Source organism: Myxocyprinus asiaticus, chromosome 33 (genome assembly GCF_019703515.2).
Source record: "Myxocyprinus asiaticus isolate MX2 ecotype Aquarium Trade chromosome 33, UBuf_Myxa_2, whole genome shotgun sequence".
NCBI classification, from domain to species: Eukaryota; Metazoa; Chordata; class Actinopteri; order Cypriniformes; family Catostomidae; genus Myxocyprinus; species Myxocyprinus asiaticus.
Genome location: NC_059376.1, coordinates 29,865,793 through 29,871,792, shown reverse-complemented (window position 1 = coordinate 29,871,792; position 6,000 = coordinate 29,865,793). Strand labels below are relative to the sequence as shown.

The 6,000-nt window shown below is 37.8% G+C and overlaps 1 protein-coding gene across 12 annotated transcripts in view; it reads left to right on the top strand.

Annotated features, from left to right (window-relative positions):
* Window positions 1-6,000, top strand: part of nfic (nuclear factor I/C) — a 126,354-nt gene that overhangs the window by 7,080 nt on the left and 113,274 nt on the right. For 3 of the 12 annotated variants that reach the window (XM_051670118.1, XM_051670111.1, XM_051670114.1), the window contains exon 2: window positions 4,429-4,603. The exons of 8 other annotated variants lie outside the window; for them this stretch is intronic. The gene's annotated coding sequence lies outside the window, so the exon portion shown is untranslated. Of the gene's footprint in view, window positions 1-3,202; window positions 3,284-4,428; window positions 4,604-6,000 lie in introns of all 12 variants that reach the window. One more of the 12 variants, XM_051670112.1, reaches the window with a different exon arrangement.

The following is a 6,000-nucleotide window of genomic DNA, read 5'->3' as shown; positions in this document are numbered from 1 at the left end:
TCGGGAAATAGCTTAATCAACCATACAAAGAAAAAATAAGCTTTAGATCTGTAAGTACATCTACAAATCTTGGGAAAAAATAATAATATTCATAGTTGAGGTCGGTCCGAATGGTATTACCTGACAAGAGAAATATTCATCCTCAGTTTTTTGGACCTCTGCAAATGTTTAAGTCTATTTTTTATTATGTGTGAGTTCAAGTTCGGATGCTGGCAGAGAGAGAGAGAGAGTTTTCGTCTTCTGCCCCAGGCTTTAGAGTCACAGTAGTAGGTCATTTTGAGAAGAACCTCCGCTCTTGGCAGAGTCGGCTCTGCTGGGAAGGCTTTAAGATATGTGTCCAACTGGAAGGCGATCAAGAAGAGCAGTGCTGGCGTGGCAGGGTGCAGCGGGCTGTTTATTTAAAAGATCTCTAAATCTACCTCTGCTTCTCCACTACTGTGGCTATGTTTTTCCAGCAATAGTTTTGTTAAGCAGATTAGATTTTGCCACAAACATAGTACTTGATTACATTCTTCGATGCCTATTACAACTCATGATGAGGAACTGATTGTGTTGTACGTTGTTCATATTGCAGATTAGAATTAAACGTTCTACACAGAGTTGCATGCTCTTAGACAAAGAGCACATATTTCATTATATATATATATATATATATATATATATATATATATATATATATATATACATATACACTGTGTGTGTGTGTGCATATATATATATATATATCTCACACACACACACACACACACACACTTTGTTGAAAATGTTACATTAGTTAAGCAATCAATGGTTTATTAAAATATTTATATTAACAATTCCATTATGCATTTTCTGCATTTTTGGATGGAAAATTCAACTGGAATTTATTTAACTGCTTTAACGTCCACTGTATTTGAGTTTTAACAGATGCTGGATTTTTTGGCCATCTCTTCATTGCCTGTGCACCAGTACTGCTGGCAGTTCATAATGTCTGATTTACACCTCTCTGCTGCTCTCCAGAGCCCAGCAGTTGGAACACTGCGTGATACGAATCCCTTGTTTGTGACGAGGCATGCAAATAAATTGTGAATGGATATAGACCTTCTCCTTTTGATTTCAACTCACTTATTCAGAATTGCCATTGAGAGCTCTGTGCCTTTGCTTCAGATTCTTTGTATTTGTTTATTCTTGGATATATGTACTTTTTTTCATTCTCTGGTGCAGAAATACATGCGGACATACAGTATGTGCAGATAAATGTTTAGAATGGCTAGGCATAGTAGAGTTATTGAAGAATATGAACCTTAGTGCTTTTAAAAGTCAGGTAAATAATTTATTTTTTTCCTTCCCTGCAGTAACTTTGCTAGCTCCCATTTGTGTTTTAAAGAGGTAGTTCACCAAAAAGTTAAAATGTATCTGTAATTTACCTGTATGACTTCAAAGGAACACAAAAGGAGATGTTACACCCTGTCTGCACTGGACGCACCAGTTGATGCGACGTGACGCAATGAGTCAAATTGAACATTCTAAATGATGCACAGACAGCACAGACCAGTAGGTTTTGAGCTCTAGTAGACTTCCTCAATGGTTAAATCAGTAAATAACCTGCATCATACTTTATTTTTAACGGAAATCCAATAATATAAATATTTATTTAATATAGAATTATTATTGTAATGTTATTATTGCTAAAATTGTGTGTACATGTGGTTAGAATCAAAAGTGTTTAAATTAGTAGGTCATAGACCAGAAACATCATAAGCTGGCTTCAGTGCAACAGTAAAAAGTTATTTAAGTAGGTAGAAAATGAAATTCATGGCAGAAAGATTCACATGTATGATATTTTGTAGGCATAATCGTTTTATTTTAGACAGACTGGATAATAAAGTGGCTGGAGTGTCTCTGCAGGGTGTCAGCAACAGAACCAAGCATCCATTTACTGTTGACGCTACATGGCGCTCCGCAATAAATGTTTGCCTCAGTCCCCATTTACTTTCATTGTACATTAAAATTTATGCATTTGGCAGATGCTTTTATACAAAGTGACTTAAAGTGTATCCATGGCATACATTTGATCAGTATTTATGTTTTCTGGGAATTGAACCCATGATCATGGCATTGCTTGTGCTACCAGTTGCGCTACAGAAAAATTGTAAAAGGTGAACGATGGGCTCGTCAGAGCAAGAATCATGCCCCTAGAACAACAAGCCAACCCGCTGACTGGAAAAAAGATAAAAATAAGTCATATACGGTTTGGAACTACATGAGGTAAATGATTACAGTATTTTCACTTTTGGGTAAACTATCCCTTTCAGTCTTGAAAAGTGAGAGTAAATATTACTGATGTCCTGAGCATCCGCATAATGAACGGTACAAAGACACGTCACTGTATGCATTCCTTATGAACCATAATCCATCAAGAGGATCTTCTCTGTTGCAAATGGTTTTAAAGGGTCATTGAGCAAGCTTTTACCCTCTTCCACTCTGTGTATATGTCTATGTCTGGACCGCAGCTGGAAGAGGATGCCACAGAGCGTGTGGTGTAATGGAGACTTTCCAATACTGCAAGATAAGCTACTTGCTTTTTTGCCCTGCTGTTGTGCATTGAAGGCAAAGGCCAGGATCCCTGCGGCCTTGAGCAGAACTGGGCTTTCAGCTTGAAGATGGCTTGTCTGTACTGCACACCAGAAGAGGAAAAAACCAAGATCTCTTTCTTTCCCAGCTCTGAGATCAATAAATCAAGAAGAGTTCACTCTGATCTAGAGTAGTCCTATCTTTATGGATTGAGTGTATAACTTGTAAATTAGGGATGGAATCATAAGGGGCCTGGGAAAACCATATTAATAAATATCGATTTATGAGTCACGGTACGATAATATTGTGATTCTTTATGTTTTGTGTACTTTGTGCCTAACGTCCTGGTATACTTCCTCGTAGAGCCATAGAAATAGTAAAAAAGTGCACAGGCACATCGGTAGCGAAGAACAAAATGACAAGAGGGAATAGCGTATCTTGGTTGGAGAGTGTTTATCATTATGCAGCAAAAAACCCTTGCTGTCTAGCTGTATGGAAGTTCAGAACGGACATCCTTACAGCATACACAAGTTATAGACTTAAGGCAGAAACGTATTCTATGCAAGTACGTTAACGCAGATGCGAGCGCTTAGCTACTGCATTGCCAACGTTAATATGCTTAACTTGCGTTCTTTCTTTACCGTGGCAGAAACAAACCTCAGTACTCAAGGGGGTGATTGAGTTACCTTCAAATGTCTGTGCCATTAAACTGGATGTGTTAATTTCTCTGGTAAGTTGCTATAAATATTTAGACTTTGCCTTACTTGCTAAGTAATATTCTCTTCAAATGGTTGCTTCCCCATTACAGTAGTTGACTTGAAAAAGAAAACTCACTGTAGAAGCGGACAGTTCACACTAATCTTGCAATAGCGCCCCTTGCGATAATGCAATGCGTACTTGTGTTGTGTTATGATTTGTGATCTGACACATTTCAAGTACCTGCATAGAGTTTGTTTCGGCCCTTACAGTCCAACCTGGTCTCCGGACAAGTCATAATAACAGTACGAGATGGCAAGATGGTACAAGTTGGCTCATACAAAAACGTATGACTTTTACTCCTATAGAGAAAGATAAATTAATCAATGAACAATGCTATTGCGATTTTTCCTAAGTTTACCCCAAACCATACCATAATTTTAATAGGAAAATAACATTTATGTGCCATGGAAGAAAGAAAACATTGTTTTTTGGAATGAGACGAGGGAAGTTTATTACAGGTTAATGACACATTTCAGTCATTTGTATTGTATAGCCTAAATAAATATGGAATGAGTCACCAAATTTGTTCACAGATGTTTCATTACTTAAAATAAAATGTTGGATAGGAGGCTAGCTAAAGTTTGATGTCTGTATTATATTGATTTTAAATTTTGTTTGTGGATTGTTTGGTGGGGATAAAAGTTGTACCTTTTCGTACGAGCCAAGTTGTACAGTATCTTATGTTTTCGTCACGTCGTACAAACTATAATGAGTTGCGATAAGACTATGTTGTATAGTCTTAGCTTGTTCTGAGTTTGCATTTTGGTCGAATAAAAATACAGTAGGTCTAATTGAATGTGCATTGCCCTAATGCCGCAGTATGTGAAGTGTTTTAGCACACTTACTCTGAGTTGCACTTTATTCACTTTATGCTCTGTATGCTGTTTATTCCCAAAAATAGTAATGTGAAAAATGCACCTAAAAATACTCATTCTTGGCATTAGAATATGGATAAAGTATTGTGAGGTAATAGATGTTTCTCACCACCTCTGGTATGTGTATGTGTTTGTGTGTGTGTGTCAGTGCCTGTCCTAGTCTTCTGGGGGCCCTAAGCATCAATTTTGAGTGGGGGCCTCTGTCAGTATGTTCGTAACACTACTACTTGTTATTTTATAGGGAGTTGATGGATCCTCCCTGATGGACTTTCTCAGCCTCCCCAGTTGACAGCTTTGATTCATGTGTCCGCCTACTCACTCTGAGTGCAGGTTAGGACACCTTCTTGTGAAAAAGGACAATCCAGATCCTGATTCATTAAGAAACCAAACAGCAAACAGCATTCTCAGTTCTTAAGGTATGCCGTTGGGGTTATGGCGCATTGTTCATTGTTTCGCTGACATGCAATTGAATAATGACCCCTGGCGATGCATTTAATTTTGTTTTGCAGGAACTTGAAATAGGCTGAAACTTGTGGCATACTTGCGTTCTGAATTACACTCTCGCCTTAAACCGCCATCTCCTTATCTCTTTAAACTGTTCACTCTGATTTATAGCATAGCATATCTCAATGTTTCTGAGTGAAGAAAAAAAATATGTTTTTATTTTTATGGAATTTACTTGAGAATGTAGACTCAATGTAGATCAATCCTGGTTATTATGACCTTAAAATATCACCTTATAAAGAGCATATAAAGAGCTTTTTGAATGCGATGGACCTGCTTGTGATGAATTAGACTGCTTCACTTCATAAATGACTTAAGAATCACTTGTGATGTCTAGAAACAAGACAAATAGAGAGTAATAGATAGAGAAAGCAGTATGAATAGCCCACTGGACTTTGTGGCATTGGCAACTCTCTCCTTTTCTCTCTGTCTTTCGATTTTTCCCTCTCTCTGTAAAACATGTACTAGGCATGCAGCCCAGATATTAGTTAAATTCGTTATGCTGCTCCAACAAAGAAATATTAAAGTCATATTATAGGTAAATTATTTCCCACTTTTGCACTTTGGGACATGGTGACATCAATCTGTTGTTTTGATAAAGGGCAGGAGCTGCATAAAACACACCAGAGCAACATTTTATCACAATCTGAGAGCTGCGTTGGATGTAGCTGCATGGGATAAGTTTGAGTACAGGCACAGGAGAAGGCTTTTGTATTACTGGTGTGCAGAAAGGTTGGTGAACTAAGGCCAGAGGTTCTGATCTAAGATTAGGGCTGGATGATATAGCTACAAAAAATATGTATTATTTTAATATAGACATTTATTAAAATGCCATATAGTGGGTACTTCAGTAAACGTTTTTGAGTGATGATGCAAATGAATCAAATCAGAGATGTATTGCCTTCATGAGAGATAGAGATCATCAAAGTATGGAGTGCATGAATTCATCTCTTATTTCAGATGTTAAAGTTCATCCTGACGTCTTGCTTTTCAGCCTCTGTCTCAGGTTTGAGGTGACTGTGAATGTGTGTTTCGTCCTTGTCATTCACACATGCACATTCACGAGCATAGATAAACAAGCTTCAAAGGTGTCAAAGCAGAAAGTGGAGACAGGTTAAAGGCCTCAGATATATATAAGTGTGTGTGCGTGTTTGCTCACTACAGGCCTAGACAGATATCTCCATGAATTAGGATCTGAGCCAAACAGTGCAGAGCTGGGAATGCAAGAGGACACATCAACACTTGGCTATGACCTAATATGACTCTGACTTGCTACATGGCAGAAATGGAGCCACATTTCTATGCAGCT